Genomic DNA, 26,649 nt, shown 5'->3' with positions numbered 1-26,649 from the left:
AAAAGAGAGTTTCTATTGCCACACTGACTTTTGCTAATGCCACCCCAAGATGGTGCTATTTTTGGCGATTTGCATATGAATTGGGGTGGTGTTGGCAAAAGCTGGTATTGCAATAGACAAGGGTGGATCCATGATTTTTCCCATGTGGGGGCAACTAAGAGTATACAATTTTTTGTGGGGGCAATTTAGAGTGAAAAAAAAATTGTGGGGCAACTAAGAGTATACAATTTTTTGTGGGGGCAATTTAGAGTGAAAAAAAAAATTGTGGGGCAACTAAGAGTATACAATTTTTTGTGGGGGCAATTTAGAGTGAAAAAAAAAATTGTGGGGCAACTAAGAGTAGAATTTTTTTTTTGTGGGGGCAATAGTGACGGATTTGTTTATTCGTCATTAATATCTATCGCAATGGCTCATTGATTTATAGACTTTTAAAATTCTTGTGGGGGCAAGTGCCCTCAGTGTAAATTTGACCCTGACAATAGAATTGCTTTACTTAAAATCCTTTAACCAAATTTTAAATTGATATAGGTGCAGTACACATGCTACCTACTAGGTGAATTAGTTCAACTATGTACCAACAACTAGTTCACTTCATGAAGTGCCAACTTAGCTAAATGGTAAGATATGTGGAATGTTGTTCCCACGTCCTAATTCAATCCCCTTCAACTCTACTTATTTGTCAACCTCTAATCTTATATCTAAAGAAACAAAAAAAAAAATAATAATAATAATAATCCGCTTCTTCCAAAAAAAAATGTTGACTCCTTAAAAGAATTGTTGTGCTACATGTAGCAATTTTGATGAATAATACGAAAGAGAAATAAGAAAGAAATAAAAACAAATACATAGATTTAACAAGGTTCGGAGATGTGCCTATATCCACAAAAACGAGAAACTGAATTTTCACTATATATCAAATTAGGGTTACATCATAAGAATTTATAATAAATCTTAATCGTACAATAGGTATTAGAAAATTCCAATAATACCCCTATACTATACCCTCTCTCCACTCTAGCTTCACGCCCGCATCTGCCTATATTCTTTATATACGTGTTCCACTTAATATGAGCCACATACATAAACAAGAATTAAAACATACAATGCTCTAGCCTCCACATCACGGTTTTTTAAATGAGAAATTTACTGAATTAATGTTAGTGACACTTACAATATTTTACTAAATTAATATCAAGAGTATCAATAGTTATAAGAATATTAGTTATATTGTCATTTATTAAAGTCTATCAACCACTAAGATACACGGAATTATGTCACATAGGATTAGATCATGTAGTTAGGGTAGTTAGTTTATACTTTATTAATAATTATCGAGATGCATCTAATCAAGTTGATGTAGTTATGTAACAAATTTATAATCTCATTCTCTATTTAAATGAATCTCATCGGAGATTAAGATTTTCCAAAAATTCACATTATCTCTAAAATTTACAATAGCCTTTTAACCGTTGAAAAGCTAACTTATTTATGCAGAACACTTTTTTATTGACTTTGTAAATAATTCGGACCGTGTCCCATTCCATAAATTAGATGATTTCTTTGCACGTTTTGGTAACTCACCCATTGAAAAACCCTATCATTATTTAGAATGATTCATTTTTTGCTCACAGACTCCTCGGTGATTGCCACGTCAAGAATACAAGGGTAGTTTTGTATCTCAGAAGTGTAGTTTTGTAAATTAGGAGAGCCATTATGTGATTAGTCGGCACGGATTTCTGTGAGCTCTGTGAACAATTTTTATTTTTTTTTTGATTTAGAACATAGCCCAATCTTCTTAGAGTTTACAAATCAGTGTATTAAGCTATTAAATCTTCAACAAACTGCCACATTTCCTTCAAAAAGTAAAACTGTTTATCATACAGGAGGAAAACATGAGTGAAATAGTTAAGTGCCTTTGATTTTACATTTTTAGTGGAATTGTGGCAGCTTACTGTTGATTTAACAGCTTAACAATCTTATTTGTTAAAGCAAATCACCAGTCATTTCTTGAAACCATTAGTATATATTTTGCAATTAGCCTTCCTTGGTAGTCATACTCAATCATGTGTCCCTTTATCAGCAAATTTATCTAAGAATAATGAAGAATGCACGTGGTTGGGTACGTGGCTGACGTGGCAAGGGCACAGAACCGTATATCGTTCTCCTGTGTGCCTCGATGAAAAAGATCTATGGTTCTTGCCCTTGCCACGTCAGCCGCATACCAGAACCGTGTGCATTCTTCACGACTCTATATTTAGACATATTGAAAATGCTGAACTGGCTTCCTTGGACAGTCATTCAGCACTGTGCTGATGTGATAGCTTGCAGAGAACCATAGATTTTTTCCCTTGTATCTCGAGGAAAAAAATCTATGCCTCTTGTCATGCTGCCACATCAATGGAAAGTCCAAGGAAGTCAGTTTAGAATGGTTCAAACATAATTTACAGGTTCGCTTACTTATTTTATATCTCCAGCCAAAAACTTGTACAGTCTGCCATTAACCTCAATCATGCTACAACCTGCAGTTTTACTAATTCCTGCATCATTCATCATTCCTCTCCATTTATTCGCTTCTTCCCATCTACCGCATGATGCATACATGTTAGCCAACATCATATACTCCCCATCACTCATGCCATCAACCATGTCAACGATATGTTCTACTATGATCTCTCCCATTTCAATATCCCGATGAACTGTACAAGCGCAAATCAAAGCGCCTAACATGGTTGGTCCAGGCTCAAATGGCATAATTTTGACGAACTCATATGCACGTTTGAGAAACCCAGCTCGACTCAGAAGATCCACCATGCAACCATAATGCTCAGACTTGGGCAAAATGCCAAAATCATCCTCCATGCGCTCAAACAAGCGGCAACCCTCCTCTACCAAGCCTGCATGGCTACAACCACTTAGAAGGCCAATGAAGGTTATATCGTCAGGCCTAATATATTTCCCTCTCATGTCCTCGAAGAGTCCAAGGGCAGCATGGCCATTTCCATGAAGTGCAAGCCCAGAGATCATGGCGTTCCAACAATAAATGTCCTTCACTTGAGACTTGTAGAATACCTCGAGAGCTCTCTCTATGCTTCCACACTTTGCAAACATATCTATAAGCGATGACACCACACGAGTATTTGATCTAAGTCCGATATTTAGAGCGTAAGTGTGTATTTCAATTCCTATGTGTACTAATCCCATGTGAGCACAAGCCGATAGAATACACATTAGTGTTATGTGATTAGGTTCAAGTCCTCCAGCCATCATCTCATAGAACAGATCAATAGCATCGACGAAATGCCCACTTTGTAAGTACCCATTAATCATTGTGTTCCACGTGACCAAATTTCTTTCCAGCATTTTATCAAATAATCTGTGTGCGCTCTCCATGTCTCTTGCATTCGTATATGCCAAAATCATCGAATTATATGAAACAATGTCTACAACATGAGTTCCATCGAAAATACGCTTTGCTGATTCTACCCTTCCAATGTTTGCATACCCAGAGATCATGATATTAAATGATATAAGATCCTTGATTGGCATCGAATTGAAGAGTTTGGCCGCGTCATCCATCTGCCCGGATGCAGCATAAGCATCAAGCATGGAATTCCAAGCAACTAAATCTTTAGAAGACATTCTCTTGAACAATTTCCAAGCAATGTCTACATGTCCTAGAGTAGAATACAAATTGAGCAGAGATGTTTGAACAAAATTATGGATCCAAAATCCAGTTTTTATTGTTTGACCATGGAGTGTAATACCAATATGTGAAGATGAGAGGTGGGTAGCCGCCTTGAGAAGGATAGGGAACGTAAAATTGTCGGCATGGTGACCAAATTCTAGCATCGTTGAGTAGGTTAGAATTGCTTGGTTCGGATTCCCATCAAGTATTTGCCGCTTAATAGTCTTGTTCCATTGTTTCTGATGAAATGAGGACAGATTAACATTGAAGTAGAAAGTTAACAAGGCCATTCAGAAATCAGACCAGATGAAGATCTGTTGTGAGGGTAATAGTGCCCACGGAAAAGTCCAATGTCCTTTGAATTAATATAACCCAAGATTTCCAAAAGATACGATGGGGACTTATTCAAGCTTTTAGCTGGGCCATTGTTTATTGCCATAGTAATAAGGATTAGGGGTGCACATGGTTCGGATTTTGGCAAAATTGAAATCGAATCAAACATGATAGGTTTTACAAATTTGAAATCGAACCAATCCAATTATCTCATAGAACTGGACTAATCCAAACTAACCTTGATTTGGATTAATTCTCGATTTTCATACTTTCAAAATAGAAAAACAAGTATTTAAAAAAAAAAAAATAATCCTTTAAATCAGATCATAAATAATACCTATTTTTAAAATGAAAATGATTTTATGATTACATTTTGATTGAAATTTGTATAAATTAAAAATTAGAGGAAGTTCAATAAGACTAAATAAAATTATAATTTTAAAATTGGTATTTTAGATGAATTAGTGAGGAAATTAATCCATAAATGGTAGATTAATGAATCCAAGTTTAGATTCGTATAATATATTTCATCTAACAAACACGACATAAAGGTTCTCATAAAAAAAAAAAGGAATCAAACTCTTTGAGAAAGTTTTTCCATAAATAGGTAGATCCATTTGAGAGTTGAGAGAGAGAGATTTGTGTATATTTTTTATGAGTTTTTGTTAAAAAAAAAATAGAGGAGATGAAGTTGATGACTTTGATGAGTTACCTTTTCATAACAAACTGACACAGTTGAGAGAGAGAGAGAGAGAGAGAGAGAGAGAGAGAGATGGGTTACCTCTTCATTTTCTGATGAGGTGGTGAGTGGCAAGGTGAGGGAGACAAACGACGGTTAGGTTTTCTTTAAATTTGAAGAAGAGAGAAATATAGAATCGAAGAATGAAACTAAAAAAAGGTTTTATTTTTAGATAAATATGTATATAATAGATAATTTGGATTGATTCGGTTCTATTATACCCCTAATTTGGAACCGAACCAAATCAATCGGATTTTTTTTTTTTACAATCTACAGTTGAAATAAATCATGTTCAATCCGAATCAATCCAATCCAAAAGGTTTCAGATTGGTTCGGTTCTCGGATTTACCCAATCCAATGTGCACCCCTAATAAGGATCAAATTGAAAGCAAGGTGAAATTTGGATAAAATCCCTATGACCCATAAATGGCCAACACAGAACAAGATCTTTGCAGACTAAAATGATACAACGTACCGACCAGTCGTCTGTAGAGAAGAATCTCGGGTTGCGACCAGGTGCAACTAGGAACATGAGAAACAGTTATGGTTTTGCAATTTTTAATAAATTTAGCTGAAGAATAAGTAATTCAATGGACTTGTATAATTTTGAAGACTGATATTTCTTTTACATGGGTTAGCCCTCAGTTGCAGGTATTTCCGTCACAATTTGTTTGACATGAATAAAGTAATTAGATTTTGTAGATGGAGAGAACTCATCTGATTTGTCTCGTATCATTCACCAACAAGACGCATTGACAAGTCGTCTCAAACCTGATGTGTTTCTCAAAAGTCAGTACATTGTGTCATTGTTGAACAAGTTGACTCGAATAAATTGGATTTCAGTGATGGTCTTGGCTTTCACCTGCAAAACGAAGGAACAAGATGGCTAGGAACTGAAGCTCCACAGAAATGTTTAAAACCATGTAACAAGGACTCCTCATTTTCTTAGTAGCCATGTTGGTGTTAGAAACCTTTTAAAGCCATTTAGGTTCATTATCAATTAGGTATCAGTGAGAACATAAAGATAAAAAATAATGAGTGGGAAAGCTCTAAAACTCAAGAATGCAGCGGCATGAATTGTCCTAAAAAACTGATGAATGAACAAAAAAAAGTTTCATGGTATGAATCATGGATCAACAATTCAAAGGAACCATACTTAGAAATCCAGGTTGTTTTCGGCATATCCGAACTTGGTCTTTATTTCCTCTTTCGACGTAATTTAAATCCATAGAAATCAAGAAAATCAAATATAAAAAATTAAAAAGAAAAAAAAAATAAAAATTCATCATGCCTTTTAATTTATTCAAGTGTAGTCTTATCAAAATTTTCTTTTTTGTTTCAATTAATATATTTTTATATGATTTTAGTTTATATCAGCTTCTCATCCAAAAACATTCTTTAAGAATGAACTAACGTATTTAAAATATAGTTTTCATATAAAAATGTGGGAAATTTTTTTGACACGCCAATAATCTCTGAGGACCACCAATTAAAAAAAAAATCGAAAAAAACGTTTTGGGCACTCCATGTCAAAGGGCATCCCTTGCGACTCCGACGACTCCTTTGAATTCGATGATCGGAAAGAGAGAAGAAAGAGAAAGATTGAAGGAGGAGAAGAAGAGAGAGAGAGAGAGAGAGAGAGAGAGAGAGAGAGAGAGAGAATGGTTAGGGTGTTAGTTCACTGGAGAAGATGGACATGTGACAGAGGGTGGTCGGCGTGTTGATTCACCGGAGAAGACACAGAGGGCGGTGACCTTAATTAATTAATTAATTTATTTATTTTTAAATTGGCCCACCCTTAGAGTTACTTCCTAAAATAAATTATTTAAGAATCAAACCTACATTTCCAAATAGGAAGAACACGAACATGATCATAGTATATAAAAATGAAGCACACAATATTGTTGATGTGGATGGATGTATGGAACCATAGATGCTTTTCTTTTCATTAAGATACGAGTGAAAGGCATTTATGGTTTGTGTGCACCTCCACACCAACAATGTGTGAAAGGATGTAAATTTAAATGTTACTCTAGCTCGACTCTACTTTTTAATATACCCAACTAATAAGAATCACACACTTGCTTAGGGATATACATTTTATCTGAACTCTGAAGAGAAAATGAGGATCGAATCCAAATGGGACCTAATCGAAACCAGAATATTTTGGTTCAAGCTCGGTTCCAACCTTGAGAATAGGATCAAATAAGAACCTAGAACCAAAAAAAAAAAATAGTTATTCAAAAAAATTGAAACCCCCCCCCGTCACCAGTCCATTGTGGGGTGGGGGAATAAAAAATACTACTTTTATTTATCTATTTTTGCTTATAAATACCGCCCGAACTCAAAAATCAAGTTTTTCAAAAAATTTGAAATCCCCCTCGACACCCCCACCCCCCAATAAATAAAATACTACTTTTATTTATTTATTTTTGCTTATAAATACCACCCGAACTAAAAAATCGAGTTTTTCATAAATTTGAAATCCCCACCAACCAATGTTCATCATTCTATGGAGGGGGGAATAAAAAATTTTAATAACTTTTTTAAAAAGATACCACTTTTATTACTTTTTTTTTCTTATACCACCTACCCAAAATCACACAAATCTCTTTCAAGCTCTTAAATTATTCTCCTAATTTCGCTCAAATTCATTTAACCTCCTAAATAAACCCAAGTTCAGGTTCCCCCTCAGGAATCGGACCGAACTCGAATCGAATAAGAGCCCGACATACGAACTAAAATATTCAGTTTTTCAAAAAAATTGAACCCCCCTGCCCCAACGGTTATCAATCTGTTGAGGGGATGGGGAATTAAAAATTCTCAAATTTTCTTTTAAAAAATACCGCTTCTTTTTCTTATAAATACCACACCCCCAGATTCACACAAATCTCACCCAAGCTCTCAAATTAGTATCCTAATTTCTCTCAATTTCATTTAACTTACCAAATTTCTCCTAAATTAGTCCCAAATTACTCCAAATACTACCAAATTTCTCTCAAATTTTTTTTTTCTCTTTTATTAGTCTCATTTCATCAAATTAGTTTCAATTCCACCAAATTGAGATCATCAAGCACTTGTGAATTCGAAACTGAAGACATTTTCTGAAATTTGAAGCCATTGAATCTCTTCTACAACCGATCGACAAAGAAGAATATCAAATTGAACTGTGACAACCGATCAATTAGCGGTTTCCAAAATTCCAAGTGTAGTCTTTCTAATTTAATTTAAATTACTTGTAGTATTCTTTTCTCTACCCTCTTATTTTAATTTTCAACCGATTAATTTTTAGATAATGGATCATTTCGATTTTACAAATTTTCAACAATATGATTATTCCAAACCCCAAATGAAAATAAATTTAATTCTTTTACTACTGGTACTGGAGAAGAGGTGAGTAATGAACTCGAATCCTCTAATCCAGTTCCAAATCGTCCTCCAAAATCTAAAAGACACCAATCCAAGGTTTGGCAATATTTTACCTTAATCGAGGTTCCAAACCCGGATGGAACTAAAATTGAAATGGTTATATGAAATTATTGTTCTAAGATTTTAACTTATTCCAATAGCTTGATAGGATCTAACACAATGAAAAAATATTTTGAAAAAACATGTTCCAAAGGATAACACCTACACTATAAGAAAAATGATTTTTAGTGGTGAATTTTTTAGTCGCGATGTATATGTTGCCACTAAACAGTAATTTTTAGTGGCGAAAATAAAATGCCGTCGCTATAGGTGTTATACTAGCAACATTTAGTGACAACTCAAATGTCGCCGTTAAAATACACAAAGACACTTAATTAATTCTATGGCGGGAAATTTTAGCACCAACATGGTGACCTCATCAATATATTCAGTGATGAGTTTATTTCTTTGTCGCTAAAGGTATAAAGTTTTAGTGCAACTTTTTTTTCACTAATTATTAGTTTTAACTATGAGTTGGTTTTTTGCTACTAAATCATACCTTTAGTATCCGGAATAATATTTCGTCACTAATTCTATGATTGGAGACTTTTGGAGTCGACATAGTGACCACATGAAGAGATTTAGTAGCGAGTTTTATTTTGTTGCCACTAACTGTGCAGGTTTTAATGGCAACTAGTGACAACATTTTTGTTGTCATTAATGGTTAGTTTAAGCTAGGGGTTGATTTTAGCCAATAAAACTTGCTTTTAGTGGCCGGAATAAGATTTTGTCACTAATTCTATGATGGGAGATTGTTAGAATTAATATAATTAACACATGAGAAGATTTAGTGGCAAATTTTATTTTATTACCATTAAAGGTGTAAGGTTTTAGTAATAATATTATTTTTTTGTCATTAATGATGGGTTTTAATTTTCGCCACTATATCATACATTTAGTGATGGGAATAAGATTTTGTCACTTATTCATAATTCTAGCTTTTTGAAACTAACATAATGACCACATGAAGAGGTTTAGTGACAGAAATTTTTGTTGTCAATAAAGGTGTAAGGTTTAGTGGCAATATTTTTTGTTGTCACTAATAAATAGTTTTTGCAACAGGTTGGCTTTCATATTTTCAATAGCGGGAATAAGATTTTGTCACTAATTCATGATTGGAGAGTTTTGGAGTTAAGTGAGTACATTTAGTGCTAACCACGAAGTCTTAGCATAAAGACACAAAAATCCGACACAAAAAGACACAAAAATTGAGTTTTGAAACCTTGATCTAGACTCGATCCATTATTATTTGGAATGAGATTTGATCCTAGAGAGTCTGTTCCAATGACTATCATATTGCACTATGTGAAAACTGGAAAATTCGACATAAGAATTTGACGGGCCAAGGCTCACGAATTTTAGAAAATGAATTTTGACGATCTAGGACCATCGAAATTCTTGATGTTCCTAGATTTGATGGCTTAGAGCTGTCGAATTTCTCTCATCTTCATTAATTTGTTAGTTTCGATCCGTCGAAAAAAAAAATTTGACAATGAAAAATTCGACACCAATTTGACCTCTTGGTCCGTCGAATTTTATGAAATTGGACAGCGCAAGGCCGTCAAATTTGGGTTTTTTTCACATTGTGTTGGTCACAAATTGAAATTGATTTATATTATATATTAATTTTTAATTAATCTGTCTAAATATAAAAATAAAAAAAATTCCAATAAACTGATAGTTGAGATTGTTGGGACTTTAAAAATAAATTTTGTTTCTTTTCATCTAAACTGTCCATCTGAAAGAAATCTTAATTTCCTTTAGGTCTAGGGGCTCTCCTAGGGGTGTCAATGGATACTTATTTAACGTGAAACGACGATTCAACCATAAATGAATTGGAATCGGATTTGAAAATTCAAATTTGGATCCCTTTTCATTCAAATAGATTAGAATTGGGTCTCTTGGGATTGAAAATCCAAATCTAGATCTTTTGTCAACCATTCACTTACTTTATTTTTACTTCATGTTGAAGGTTTACTCTCTAAGCAACCTTGCTATTGAAACATGTTTAAGCTACATGGATGATGCTTGCATGTTGTTAAGTATAGGAAGTATGCATTAATGTTCTCAAGGAATTTATTAAGGACTCAAAGGCCAGAGGATCACCTCATAGAAGATATACTTCATATTTCACCTAATCCTTGTCAGTTTATTGCTCTACATGATGATGTTTATATGCATTTAATCATATGAAGTGTGTATGAATGCTTTCAATAAGCTTATTGGACTCAGAGGTATGGATATCACTTCATAGAGGGTATACTCCCTTATTCACCTTATCTTTGCCAAAATGTTTACACTCTGTGCATGGTGATGTTTTACATGATTTTAATTATGAGTTATGTATGAATGCTCTCAAGAGCTTATTGGACTCAAAGGTATGGAGATTACTTCATAGAGGGTATACTCCCTTATTCAATAAAATACATTCTCAACCTAATGAAGAAAATGAGTGAGACAGAAGTGGGATTGGGGAGTGGAAATAAAGAAACAAAAAATTAAATTACACCCCTACTTTGGTCTTCTTTTCCCTTAAGCACTCCTTCTCCTTCTTGGATCTTCTAGAGTGCTTAAGAGGATATTTGAATAGAGTTTTTCGATTTAGAAAGCTCTTAAGAGGAGATTTGGAAATAATTTAGGAGGAGAGAAAGCTTGCCCTCTTTACCTTTCGAGGTCCTCTATATAGGCCTTTGGGATACCCTTGGAGATATAATAATTCACATGTCATAAGCTCAATTTAATTTCAATAAAACCAAAGTAATGATCACCTTGTTTGCCTTCAATCAAAGAGGCCTTGATGATCATTTACACCCGTTTGAGTCTTGCCAATCATGATGATCAAATGATAAGAGTGTAAATTTCTGTCAAATTCTCTAAAGGAATATTCTTTAAGGGTTTGAATAGTCTTTGCCATTGAAAGGCATAAAATTTAGACATAATGAAAAGTAATTAATCACTCAAGTGAGGGTCTTTAAGGATCAATTACTCTCCCATGTCTCTCAAGAACTTGGGCTTAGGAGGGTAATTATTTCCAAGTTCTAGAGAATTTTCTTTGAGAGACAAAAGAAAATTCTTTTTGAAGGACAAAATGGTCTAAGTCCCTTAAGCTTGGTTATACTACAATGAATACTATGGTGGGTGGCATAAAAGAAGAGGGTCTCAAAGGTCAATTACTTTGCCTTATGTCTCAAATGTCTTGACAAGACAACATTAAATGGGAAATTTGGAATGTACTAGGAAAGATTATCATTAGCGTGGTGCATGGAAGGGAGTTTGGCATTGATGACATATGACCTCCATGACTCACATCGATGATCTAACTGAAATACAGTATTATAGTATCTAATTGATAAAATTTATTGTTATGTTTTGAAAAATCGTGTACACATAAAATTATTTTTGAAATAATCTAATAAATGAGTCTTTTGAAAAGCACAAAGTGGTAAATAAAATATATTGCAGCACAATTGGCACGATGGGCCAAGTAGGAAAATGTTAGCTCTCATTTGGAACAAGGCCGACTGGAGCATAAGGCCACTTAGGCAATCGCCTAAGGCCCTGCGATTGGAGAAGGTTCCCAATTTTATTTTATTTTTAAAAAAAATTACAACTTTAATTCAAAAAAAAAAATAACAAAAACATTAATTTTCAGTACAACTTCCTTATGAGTTTGAATTGGGAGGGATTTCCAATTTTATTTTATTTTATTATACCCTATACAAGTTGAACACTGTAAAATTTGAAGAGTTTTCCAAAAACAAAAAAATTACTGCATTCACTTACATGTGGGAATTGAGATACTTTTCCAAAAAAAAAAAACTAACTAGAAGATCTCCCAAGATCTCTTAGATTTTCATATAGTTTCCAAAGAAAAATATTTTTTTAAAACTTTATCTACAATGTGAAAAACCCATATTCAACGGTCCAAGGCTATCAAATTTCATAAAATTTGACGGATCACGAGGTCAAATTGATCAATGTTGAATTTCTTTTATGGATTGAAATCGTCAAATTAATGGAAGAGGGAAGAAATTTGATTGCTCTAAGCCGTCAAATATGGAAAACATCAAGAATTTCGATGGGGATGGACCATTGAAATTTGATTTCTAAAATTCGTGGGCCTTGGCCTGTCGAATTTTCCAGTTTTCACGTAGTGATATCTTCTATGTTAAAACTCCTTCCATTTAAAGTTATATATAAAAAATAAATAGTAAAAATAACTCAAATTCATGTACGTTCGAGGATTCCCAAATTGTTTTTGTTAGTTTCCAAAATTTTCAAAAGAAACTCTAAAAAAAATATCTTTTAAATATTGTGCCTAAGGCTATCAATATTGTTACTCCAGTTACCTTTTTATTGGTGTAAACACCCCAATTTGAAAGGGCGTCATGCAAAAAGCCTGAAAATTGTGTTTCTAAAATAAAAAAAAGGCCTAAGGGGCCAAGTCCTCAAATTTTTTTTCTTTATTTAAAAAAAATGCCCTAAGGGTCAACTTGGCCTATGACTGCATGTAAAACCTCTCTCTTGAAAGCCCACCAAATTTTTTATCCCCAACCAATCGAAATGTAACCCACTACTTATTTACACTCAAAGCTCACCAAATCCTTAACCCCATTTCTATCCTCAACTAATCCTAAATCCAAATCCAATCTTCATTCCTAAAACCGCATAAAACAATTCCAAACCTATTCGAGTTATAGCTTGCAGATTAACATGGACAAATTATAAAGACTTTAGTCAGCAAAGTTCGTTCCACAGGGACACTAGTTGATTTGGATCTTCTTTTGAATTAAAACCAAAATAGATTTAAAAACAAATTAAAAACAGGTAGAGAAAGCTAAGAAGTAGAATAAAATTAAAACAGAGTTGAAATTAAAGCAATGTAAAGAGTAGAAAGACCAAATCAACCTTTGCAAGTCATCTTAAAAATCTGAACAATCTTATTTCTAACTCAATCCATGCAATAAACTCTTGTTCGTGGATTGGAAGATAAATCGGTTAACTCTTGTAGGTGAATCGAAAATATATTCAGAGGAGATTATCATATTTATATCTCAAATTTATCACAAAACATATTAAGATACTTAATATGAAAAACGATGAGGTTTCGTTGGAAATGCCTTTGAAGAAGCAAGAAACGAAACCATAATGATTTTAAAAAGAAATATTGTTAATTTGCAGTATCGCATCTCCCACATACAATACAATGTATCAAGTGCTGACCGTTATCCCTTTCCTGACAAATCAGCTCCTGTGTAAATAACTATTGGTGATGGTGGAAATCAAGAAGGTCTTGCAGGGAAGTAAGTTATACATCACGACAAAGAAGTTCTCTTATGATTCTTATGTTTTGATGACATTGTGTTTCCTTATTAAGATACTTAACGTGCTCTTCTTTTGTCTTCTATATAATATTCGTTATCCCTCTATTACAACACCCTCACTTTAAATAATTGTTTGATTTTGTAGGTTTAGAGACCCACAACCGAATTACTTTGCATTTAGGGAAGCTAGTTACGGTCATTCCACATTTGGAGATAAATAACAGAACACATGAATTCTACCATTGAAACCGAAACGATGATGGGAAAAAGGAGGTAGCAGACTCTGTTGTATTACTCAATCAATACTGGTGAGTTAAAGATAGGATCTCTTATTTTATTTTCTATCAGAAATAAAAATATGCCTAGGAATGTCTCGAAATATAAATGTGAGTAAGTACAAAAATACCATTTATGATATTCATTTGGCTTCTGCATGATATGCGAGTAAATACAAAAATTTTTTTTTTTTTTTTTCAAAACTCTTAGTGGATCTCGAAAACAATAAATTTATTGTATATTTGTTTTTAACGTATGCAGGTTGGAGGACATAGGTTAAAAGTAATATATATATATATATATATATATAGGGTCCCGTTCAGCAACAAACATTTTGACAAACATTTTGGCAAAATATTTTTCAAAACATGGGTTAGAGGTTTTGGAATAGGTAGATTTTTGGTGAGGATGATCTCTATCGTGAGGAGATCACCCTCACCAAAAATCAGTCCATTCCAAAACTTCTAGCCCCAGTTTACAAGTTGAAAAATCGTGGATCGTCCATTTTTTGTAAACCATTTTTGATGGGGTTAGAAGTTTTGAAATGGGCTGATTTTTGGTGATGATGATCTCCTCACCGTAGGGATCATCCTCACCAAAAATCAGCCCATTCCAAAACCTCTAACCCATGTTTTGAAAAATGTTTTGCCAAAATGTTTGCCAAAATGTTTGTTGCTGAACATTTCCCATATATATATATATATATATATATATATATACTTAAAAATAAATACTTATTGCAGCGGATATTAATATCCGCCGCTATATGTCTTATATTTTATTTTTTTTTAAAGGATCTATTGCAACGGATATTAATATCCACAGTTATATGTGTTATATTTTATTTTTGAAAACAACCATATTGCAGTGGATATTAAGTTCTGTCGCTAAATGTGTTATATTTTTTATTTTTTAAAAGTGACCTATGATAGCGGATATTTATATCCGCCGCTATATGTATCATATTATGTTTGTTAAGAAAATGACCTGTTGCAGTGGATATGAATATGCATCGCTATAGTTATTACCTGCAATAGCAGAAGAAGTTATCCGCTCTTAAATCTAGCGACCGAGGCAACTACGTAGGATCTTGTATCCGCTGCTCATTCGTCGCAATAACTTTTACCAGCGGAAAAAGTACCTTGTAGCACTACATGAAAACTAGAAAATTTGACATAAAAATTTGACGGGCCAAGGCACATGAATTTTTGAATCTCAATTTTGACGGTCTAGGATTGTCGAAATTCGTGATGTTCCTAGATTTGATGGTTAGAGTTGTCGAATTTCTATCATCCTTCATTAATTTGACAGTTTCGGTCCGTCGAAAAAAAAATTGACAATGAAAAATTCGACACCATTTTGACCTTTTGGTCCATCAAATTTGGGCCTTTTTCACATTGTGTAGTGGCGGAAAAATCCGCCGCTGTAGATCAGAAATGTTGTAGTGAGTCTATAAACCAATTATATTAGTGCCATCATTAATACTTGGAAGGGCAGGAGTAGTCATCATATAGAAAGTTATAAAAAATTCCCTACAAATGTAAAATAAAAAACTACATGTTATTTAATACTTAGTCAATATATATTTTTTAGTTATAACCATAGATTCAAATTGAATAATAACAATCAAGACATAATCAAAATCATCTTATGATGATAGAAACAAGACAATCAATAAGGAAGTCAAAACTTGATGAGAAAGAAAATTTAATTATTTTAATGATGGCCATGCACCATAAAAATAACAAGAAATCATAATGTATTTGCTTCATTTAAGTCAAAAATATTGATGCACCACTAACCCTACAATAAGTAGGTAAAATTTCTTAAGCCCTCCAAAAATGTTGGTACAGAACACTTCAAGAAGTTCTCCCATTAATTTTTTTTCAAGATTTTGAAATGTTACCAAGGGTTCTACAGGGATTGCCCTGTTGGTAAAAATAACACCACAGCCCTGGGCTTAGATCCATAGCTCAGTTGCTTGCTTGGTTTGAGGGATTGCAAAACAACCTTTCTTACTGTGCTACATAGAAGCATCAGATTTAAAATATATTAAAAAATAAATCATCTTTTGAAACATTGGTTTTAAGTTTAAACACAGAGAGACAAAAGTACATGCGAGAGGAATAGATACGAAAAGAAAAAAAAAAAAAAAAAAAAATATATATATATATATATATATATATGTATATAGAAAAAGAAGAAGAAAACGAATCTTTCTTACTGTGATACGATTTTAGAAAAAGACAATTGTTGATCTCTTGGTGTCTTCACTATTCACCACGGTTTTTTTTTTTTTTTTTGGAGATGAAAACAAAAGGATGAATTAAAAATCCTAATATTTAGTTTCATATGTATTTTATACAATTAGAATTAATCTTTTAATAAAAACAATATGTGAAATGTCATAAAAATAAAGACTCGGGATCCAATACAGTGTCTCGTTTCTATAATAAAGGTAAGGTGTCTACATGGCACAAAAATGTGCCAGTAGAAACCCAACGTTGTTATAGGAAGGGGACTCAAAAATAAATGGTATGCGAAAAGCTATAGGGTGGTTGTGCTGTCAAGGTCAAAAGCTTCAACTCCCAAAGACATATAGGAATTCAAATACTAAGTAAAAAACCATAAAGAATTAATGTGTATATACAGAGTTAGTACGGGATCGAAACAAATTATATTTGGCATCGATTTGATCAGCATTCGAACTTTGAAGGGTCAATCCGGTTCAAATCCAATAAGTTGAAATCCTACTCTAAGCCCAAAGTTATCGGATCGTAACAAATCGCATTTTTGATCTGATCCGATCCATTGACAGCCCCATCATCACCCAAAGAATTTACCAACTAAGTTAGCTGGCACGTATAAGATGTTAGACCTTTACACACTCTTTTAAACTCAAGTGATCATCCTAAACTTTAGAGTATGCTTTTGAGACGTAGAAATCGAGTGATTAGAAGATCTTTTGTATTAGCATCAACAATATGATCCTTTGCACTCGGAGAGAATTTTTTTTCTTAAGTCCCCCTAATTTTTCGGCATTAACTTGTTGGTCAATTTAGCAAACTTTTTCTTGACCCCCTCATTATTGGTGACGTCAATGATTTAAATTGTCACGATCATCAATACAAATCATTGAGATCGACATTTGTTCCTATCATCAAGATCACCTTTTACAATCATTAAGATCAAAGATTGTAAATCATCGATCTCAACGTTTGAATATGAATTATCAAGATCAACATTCAAATTGTCGAGATTGACCTTGTTACCATCATCTTGTTAGAATATCAGGATAATATATTGTAATAAGGTGTATTGCTATACATTAGATCAAATCTAGAGAAGATTATGATTATGTTTAAGATTAGAGATAAAAGATGATTAAGATAGAAATAAGGATTAGATCTTAATCTAGTAGGTTAGCATTTCTTGTTTCTTCTATTTAAACTCCTATTAGGGTTCTTGTAAAGGTCATTTTCATTATTTATCATGGTATTAGAGCCATTCATCTTTTGATTAATCTCTAAGATCTTGGTGTCCTTAGAAAGGCGGCATTGCCGCTGTCTGTCCGATCTTTTATTTCACTATTCTGTTCCACCACACCATCCATCCAGGCCCTGACTCATTATCTTACACTATTGCAGTTCTTCACATTGGCATTTCACCAAACAAACCAAGTGCATAGACTATCCTACACCCTTATCCCCACACCATCATTACTCAACCCATTACGGGGATCAAAATGGCTGGCAGCCTCACCATTACATGATTCTCAATAGTTGCTCACCTTGTCCATTTGGAGAAGAGACAACGACAATCAATAGTTTCAGGTCTTGTGGATCAGAATACCAAGTGAAAAACTCCATTAAAATGGGGTTTTATGTTTTTAATTCACATAAGTGCCGCTGCTTTTGCCATATCTCTCCATTAGATTTATATTCTGCAAAATCATCATCTTCTTCAAACCCACCTCATAGTTAACTCTCATGGTCCCAACCATGGTTCTATTATCTATGCTCTTCTCAAAGGTTTCATATATTGAAACCCATGTTGGGTCTCAATTTTTGTTATTTTTTAGGCTAAGATAGCCAAACAGCAAACAAAATATTTAGATTTTTATTCGTGATAATCCCACGTGGCACACTCATGATTCTCCTTACATGACAAGTTCGAGAACCCGTAGATTTGTACGCATCGGGATACATTTTTTTATGGGAAAGTGCAGTTTTGTATCTTAAGGTATATAGATCAACGGTTTCCAAACTTGTCACGTCAGGAGAGTCGATTGAGCGTGCCATGTGGAGTAGTCAGATTATCTCGACTTTTAGATTTTATCTTTTTCAAAAGAATAATGATTTTCTGACAAAATCCCCCAAACCCTAAAAACCTCTTTAAGCATGGCATGTACATGTACGTGAACCATAACTTTTTTTTCCTTGGGATACACTATTACAAATATTTATGGGGATGTGCAATTGTGTGTCTAGATGAAAAAATCTATGGTTCATGCACATGCCACGTTAGGAGAGAGTTTGGGAGAGCTTGTTTGGGAGGGGGGGTTCAAAAAATCATGACTCTTTTATAAACACCCAATGAATCCAAACCTGGGCTCATTATATCGGTCCAACCTCATCCAAGCTCATATCGACAATCCAATGCATACATTGATTGCATTCTAAGTCAATTCCATTTTTATTTTATCCAATCTTTTCGACCAAAAATTCATAACCCAGTCTCTTGCTAATTAACAATCTCATACATAAAAATCCTTTTCCTTATTCAAAATATTATCCTATTAGTTCATGTGATAAATGCCCAATCATCCATAATGTAAAAAAAACCAAAACAACTTTTGGATTTAAAGCCCTTAACTTCATGGGCCCAACAAGCCTATGAATCCGTAGTAATTAAGCTATTTATATCCCAAAGAGCCCTTAAACCTCTATGATCAAGCTCCCTACCTAATTTTGAACCTCTGAATCCTAATGGATCAAGTTCCTCTTGGCCTATAGGGGCCCAGTCATATTTTCAGAAGAAAATTTGTTTAGTTTTGATAGAGGTTGTTGCTAATAATCGAGTCCATGGAGCCAACAATTAACACATTTTTCTAGTCCATTAAAGATCACATTTTCAGATTAAAATCTGTAAGGTTTCGATCTAGTCTAAATTGTTTCAACTTTGACATGCAAATCGATCAAAGTCGGGATTGGTTATCAATGGCCAAACACCTGCCAAAAATCCACTTGAGATAATCACAACACCCGCATGGTAAATTTCAAGTAACGAAATGAAAGTTCAGCATGACAAAGGATTGTGTTATTAAAGAAGATGCAAATATATTTGTTAAAAGGATGGACTGAAGTAGATGGTCATGATGCTGTTAACGATGGAAATAATCCAATTGAAATTACTCTTCCGCCACGAGGACATAGTCTATTTTTAGAGGGGCATTGTTGAGACTATATTTTTATTTAGGTTTAGTTTTTATATTTCTATTAGTATCCCAAATAAAGAGGATTCTATTGTAAGAATCTATCGAAAGGTTAATTAATGTTTTGGCCGGTATTTAAATAAGAGTGGAATTAGTAATTGGTAGGTATTTTAGTTAGAGTGAAATTAGTTGTTGTTTAAGACTTTTTATTAATATACGGTTTTAATCTCATTAATATTTAGTAGAGAATATTTGTTTCATTTGTTTCCTTGGTGCGTTGAACACTCGAGATTGCCTTTTTTCTCATTTGTGGGGGAACGTTAGGAACTAGGTTCCTAGCATATTTCATCATCGCTTGTTTTATAATAGTTGTAGACACCCCAATTTACCCAAGCCAAATCCGAGAGCTCATTAAAGTCTAGTGAAGAAGGGTGCAATCCGAAGAATTTTAATTCATCAAGTGGGATCCATTTAAAAAAAGCAAAAGATTTTCAAAATTTTAATTTTAAACTTGACCTTAGGTAACCAATGGCCAAGCTTAATTTTACCTTGGCCGTTAGTCACCTAATGTCAGGGTAAATTTTGTTTTGACCTTTACTCACCTAAGGTTAGGGATAAATATTCTTTGGCTTTCACTGGCCTAAGGACAATCACAAAATTTTTTGATCTTAGGCAGTTAAGTTTGGAATGAGTGTACTTGAGTACTTTAGATTTATTTAGGGAAATTATGTAAAACCCCGAATTTTTTTCGTATCTCGAGGAAATTAAATAGTAAAATTTTGAGAAAATCTTGAAAGTGGGACTTAGGATAAAACTATAGGATTTGGTTTTAGTCATTTTTAATGAAATCTGACCTCACCATTGGATTCAAAATGGTCAAAAAACATATTTTAACCTGTAAGCATGCTTAAATGCGAGTCCGAATAAAAAAAATTCAAAATCCTCGATTACCGAGTCGGACTAGGCTAAAATAATGATTTTTTGTTAGAGTAAGAATTTTTAATATTCGATAATACCATTGGGTTTGTAATAAAAAATTATTAAATATAGACTATTTATTTGTCATTTTTGGAGCACAGAAAGTTGAATTATCGTCAAAAACAAAAATGACGTCAATTTTATCAGTCACCTCAGGCCAAAAATGTAAATTTTTGTTAAAGACAAAATTTTTAGAAATTGACCATACCATTAGATTCAGAATGAAAATTAGATAAAATAGAGTATTCATTTGTCAGTTTTGGAGTTCGGATGGTCAAGTTATCATCGATTGAAATAATAGACAAAATACCGATTTCGTACCAAGATTTATATAAATAAATTTTTTAATTTTTTTACTATTCACTTTCGTTTTAAACGACCCAAAACCAACCACGGATTTAAACTTTTTTTTTCTTCAAAGTTTCAAATGCAGATCCCTCGCGAACGGGCAGTCGTTGACTTCTGCAGTATAAGGAAAAATGGTCCGCAGCCTCGACATCTACAAAACTCACCCAAGATCTCTTCGTTTCATCTTCTCTTTCATGCCATATCGTCAAAAATCAGTCGTATATATATACAGGAGTTTCGAAACTTGAACCTCGGATTTCATCTGTTTCAAGGTCAAATCGTTCTCCACCGCAGAAGGGAAAAAGAACGACAACATCGAGATCTTTAAAACCACCGGATCAGATTAAAAAATCAGTCGCTTCGAAGTTTGAACCATATCGATTTTCATACCAATCGCCTCAATTTTTGCGAACGTTTTTCAATTCCGTCTCCTAGAGATTGTAAGGAACTCTCAATTTCTATTTGTAATCATAGATTGTGAAAATTGCATTTAAGATTTTATTAAAAATTTGTGATATGTTTCCAAAAGAATTATAGAATTCTTTTTGTTATTTCAAATTCACGTCAAAACTTGCATATTTGATATATTTAATTGTATTTTATAACAAATTATACGTGGGTAAGATATTTCACCGGGTTATTTCCGTCAATTGGGTCTTGTGTATCACTCGGACCCTGTTTTGATCTAAATTTTGTATGTTTTCAATATTATTGATAAAAATGAATTTCATAGTTAAAAAAATAATGTAATATTCAATGAACTCATATTGAGTTGATGAATATCAGAAAGTGGATATTTTGTTTGAGAGATTGAAAACTGTAAAAATCGAAAAAAAGGAAAAATGGTATGAAACGGTAAAATGTTAGAGTCACACCCGAAGGGTGATGTCTGCATTTTACATTGTTATGTGTGTGTAGGTTGACGAACGGATATCTAGGGATAATGTTACTGGTTGCATGTTTATTTACTTTCTATATATATATGTAATTATTTTGTGAGCTGTTAAAGAGTCTGTGAATGCCTGAAGGGATAGTGCGTCATATCACTCGGAGTGGTGTACTATCCTGGGATGTACGGTAGGGACCACCAAGCTCATACGTGGTATGGAACGCGTATGAGAGTGGAGTCACAACTAGAATCTGGGTTATTCCTCTTTATATTTACCAGTGAACTTGTAATGTAAATGTGGTCTAATACGAATGGTTTGTATATTTTGGAATCACATGCACGCCTGATAGGCATAGACGAAGATGATTAGTTAGTGATCACTAACAATCTATAGTAGTCGAACATTCTGACACATCGAAAAGAGATGCATTGCTTACGGTCACGTCAAACGGCCAGCCTGAACCGGATAAATGGTTAACCAAGTGTGGTAAATGCAACAACCGACCACAAAATCAAGAAAAGCCAGAGAAGAACTGTAACATCATGTCCCGACTGAGAGCGATCCACTCGTGAATCCCAACTCTCTAATTCTAATACTCCACCACAGTGTATTATGTATCTGTTGTCTTACTTCGATATATAAAATGAAATAGATGTTTAATGTTTCTATTTGGTCAATTAGATTTGTATATAAAGAAAATGTTATAGTAAGTACTGTTGATTGATGTAATGTCAGTTTTAAAATATTTAGTTGCTCATCCCTAGCTATATGTACCAGTTAATCGTAATTTATTCTATAAAACTTTGCATATGTTAAAATGATTTAGTATGCTTATTCGTTCATGCTAAAAAGGTTATTGGCAGAAATTATTTGTTTCCTTACTGGGTAACCATTGTTACTCACCCGTTTCTTTTTATTTTTTTTTTAGTTTCAGAGTCTGCAGTTGGAGAGGCAGGCGTAGAACCAGCGAGTGGGGACCATCTGGTGGGTTAGATAGACGACCAGAGTCCGTTACCTGGTGAATACTAATGCTATATCCTCTAGTGGTGTCAGTTCATCTAGTTGTATTTGGATTCTGTATTGAGTGTTAGGAATTTTGTTAAAGTTAGAAATTTCTGTATAATTCTATATATAAATTTCTTCTTCCGCACTTTGATCTATCGTACGTTATTAGATGTATATAGGCTTCCGCTAGTATTATATTTTGTACGTATATATGCAGGATTGTATGTCGTTTATCAGGTGCAGGTTGAATGCCTTAGAATGCTAACATAAATAGAGGAGATCATGCCGAAATTTTGAGGTGCCACCTAGTGCCTCGAGATCTAACTGGGGCTTTGTATTAGCGTTTGGCTGGGCGCCACAAATTATCTCTTAATCTCCTTCTTAATTATTTTTTCTTTAAGAAAATCCAACTATTTTTCAATTGTGTCCATGTATTAAGTCTTCCTTAATTTTACAACCTTGGTTTCTAGTAATTGTCTAATTCTCCCTATCTTGACTTTTAATCACCTTCGCTCCTCACAATGAGTCAATTACTTTCTTACATGTAATTTGTTGAGACTCAATTAAGGTAATTGGCCTTTAAGCTCCTCAATCATATTCTTAATTCAAAGTTTTGTCTCTTAAGTTCCTTGCAAATTGGTTAAAGATTAAGGGACATTGACCATTTTACCTATCCATAAGAATTATCTAGAATCCCAAGAGCAATTACTATGTTATACAATCAAGTTATTAGTATTTTATCCAATACACATGACTTAAAAGCCTAAACTCTCATTTTCTAATTGCATGTCATTGCTATTAAGTTATCTAGAATTTGACTAAGTTTAAGAGACCTTGATATTTCTATCCCTCAAAGAGAATTCTGTAGAACCTTGTGAGTTTTTATTCATTTATTCTTTGATAATCATGATTAGTAAGACTCAAAGAGGAAAAAATGACAATTAAAGACAATTTGATTGAGAGCAACCATGGTTATTTATTAAGGTTTTCTTGGGGATATTTTGAATTTAAGAAATTTGTACATCTATATTCCCAAATTGGGAAGCAAGTTAATTTGGAGTCCCAAAATTCTATCAAATTCGTTTCTTGAAACCTTCTAAAATACCAAAATTTTGTCCAATTGATTTCTCACCAAATTTAGAAGCCTAGAACAAGAAGGAGAAGAAGAGAAAAATAAAAGACGACCAAGGTGGAGAGAATAATTTAATTTTCTATTTTTTGCTTATTATACACCCTAATCCCCCTTATATCTCTCTTATTCTTTAATAGTATACACATCCAATTTCTTGAAAGGTAATGTAGTTGGTTTACTTTTAATTGCAAAAGGAGCAAGAGAGTAATCTTTCACAATGTATGGTAATCTTCCATTTTCTAATTCCATAATGAAATGGTAATTGTCTTTTATTTTTTTTTGTTTTCTAGTTCTTTTAATTTCCAAATAAGAAAAGTAGTTAGTTTCCTTTTAGTGGCCTAAAGAGGAAGAGAGTAATCTCTCACAATGTGAGGTGATCTTCCCTATTTTAAGTCCATGAATAAATTCCAATGAAACATTACATGCATACACCCATTGCACACACCACCTTCTTTAGTTTTAAAATGACTATGAGTCAAAATGGTGAGTCTCTCTAAACTTATACTTAACACTCTAAGCCCACAAAAAAAATTAAAAAATAGTCCCTAGAAGACATATGTTCATGTATAAGGTGAAAGCTCCCAAAAGATTTACCCAACCCATGGGTATATCCCTAAAGCTTGACCAACAAAAATAAACTCGAATGTGAGTACAAATCACGTGGCATTATGCTTGAGGTCCAAAAGAGTCAAATTTCAATATATTTGCTCTTAAATCCTAAGCTAACAAAAAATTTCAGTAAGTACGATTCTTCTTTTTTGACTTGCTCATTACACTTAAAAGTAAGATAAGGGACATACCTATACATCTATGTGTTTGTAAATATCTACTATCTAATTTCAAAAAATCAGTTTATACTTCAGTTATGGCCAATACTTGGTTACCATCAACTTAGTAGATGAGATAAAGTGGCTATCACCTTCCTTTCTCACAATCAAACCATTTTACTGTTGACCTCTAGGTTTATACCAGATTTAAGTCACTAATTTGTTGAAAAAATAGATTTCAAAACCTTCTTTTATGTTGTCCATGTTTGAAAATTTTGGAAATCAAAGAAAAAATAGATGAGAAAATTCAAAAAAATAATTTGAGGCACAAGAAATATTGTTATCTTTAAACCAATATTTGCCCCTACCACATGAAATGTGATTGACAATGGGTTGCAAACAAAGTCGGTTACAGGATACAATGGATCAAATTTGAATTCTTGTAATTGGCTTGTTGAATCTAATCACTTTCCTCCGAACACCAAAATCTTAAAAACACTTTGATAAAATGAGAGAACTTGTGGGGAAGAGTTTAAAACACATATTTTTAACTAATTTGTGTATTGAAATTTTATATATATTTAGGAATGAAACCAATGGTCTTTAAATAGATTATCAAACGGTGTGTTTGACACCCTTTCAAAGAAAACCAAAGGACCAATGGTTGCCAAAGCAACCATTGGATTTGAAATCAATTTATTAAAAAATTAAGGGATGCAACTTTTAATAATTATTTTAAAACAAACTACATGAATACAATGGTTGGACTAAAACCGATTCCAACCATTTGAATTTAGAATTCACTAACAATCCCCTACAATTTTAAAATTCAATCAAAGAATAAAAGTAAAAATATGCATAGATGAAGGTGTCTAAAAGATTTGAACCTTCACTTAGTGGAAATGAATCAAAATTTGCCAAGATTCTTAGTGAATCAAGTCTTGAACTAATGATCTTATATGAAAAATTGGAATCATCTCACGTACATCCTTCAAAACAATAATGGTGTTCAATAAAATATTAGCACATTTTAGACCCTATACTACTAACCTTGTTTTCATAAGTATTTGTGGGATAAAATCATTTCTTATTGAAAGTAGTCACACTTTCACACTTATATAAATAAATCTATCAAAGATGTCCTTGAAACTATAACATCTTAACACAAAATGTTATAGATGTATTAAGAGCGATGCTCATCCTACCTAGGTCCATTACCTATGAAAGCAATCATACTTTCACACTTATATAGGTAGATTTATCAAAGATGTCATTATAATTGTAATATTTTAACACAAAATGTTATAGATTTATTATGAGTGATGTTCATCCTACCTTAGTCTATTATAGGTAAAACATTAGTACTACACATTGGATAAAAATGGAATTTTTTTTATTTAATTTGTAGTGTCCCTTTATCTATCACATATTTGTAACTTGTTTTTCCCATTGAACTTAAGCATTGTACAATCAAATATTAGGTTGAATTCCCACTTTAAGTGATTGCTTAGGTAATTATTTTTAAATCCATCCATTAGATGTGTTATACACTTCGTCTTTTCTAAAACTTTTAATAAACATATCAATCAGATTCTAAGCAGATTTAACTCTAATTACAAAGATTATTCCATCTTTTAGTAATTATTTTACATAACTATGTCTTAGATCAATGTGTTTATTTTTCCTCTTATACGTTTTACTATAAGTCTTTGATAGTGTTGCTTCACTATCACAATATACAGATCTGGGTGGTAATGGTTTAATCATTAAAGAAATTTCTAAAAATTAAATTCCATAGCCACTCTACTTCTTTTTCAAATGCCGTTAAGAAATTAAATTTGGACTCCATAATTGAATATGTGATGCATGTTTGCTTGTTTGATCCCATGAGTTTGCAACCCTCCAATAGTGAATATTCATCCACTAGTATACCTTAGTTCTTGCGAATCAGTTATCGAATATGGATTACTATGTCATTTCAAAGTATTAAGATATCCTGAATAATATAAATCATAATTCATAATCCCTTTTAAATATTCAAAAACATGAGTTAATTCATTCCAATGATCAAAATTAGGATTACTATTATTTTTATTAAAATTTTCAACCATATATGTAATATCAAGTCTAGTACAATGTATAACACGTATTAAGTTACCAATAACTCGTAAATATTTCAATTAAGATGCATTTCTTTCATTATTTTTAGTCGATTTAACATCAAAACAATCAAATTTCTTTGAAATCTTTTCAATATAATGAGACTACGA

The 26,649-nt window shown here is 33.0% G+C and overlaps 1 pseudogene; it reads right to left on the bottom strand.

Annotated features, from left to right (window-relative positions):
* Positions 1–1,632: 1,632 nt before the first annotated feature.
* On the bottom strand, positions 1,633–4,250 carry LOC147389117 (pentatricopeptide repeat-containing protein At3g29230 pseudogene; annotated as a pseudogene).
* Between the last annotated feature and the right edge of the window lie 22,399 nt (positions 4,251–26,649).

Source organism: Akebia trifoliata, chromosome 12 (genome assembly GCF_017979445.1).
Source record: "Akebia trifoliata isolate Shusen 1 chromosome 12, ASM1797944v1, whole genome shotgun sequence".
Lineage (NCBI taxonomy): Eukaryota > Viridiplantae > Streptophyta > Magnoliopsida > Ranunculales > Lardizabalaceae > Akebia > Akebia trifoliata.
Note: the sequence above shows the minus strand (reverse complement) of the source record. Positions and strands in the feature narration are given on the sequence as shown.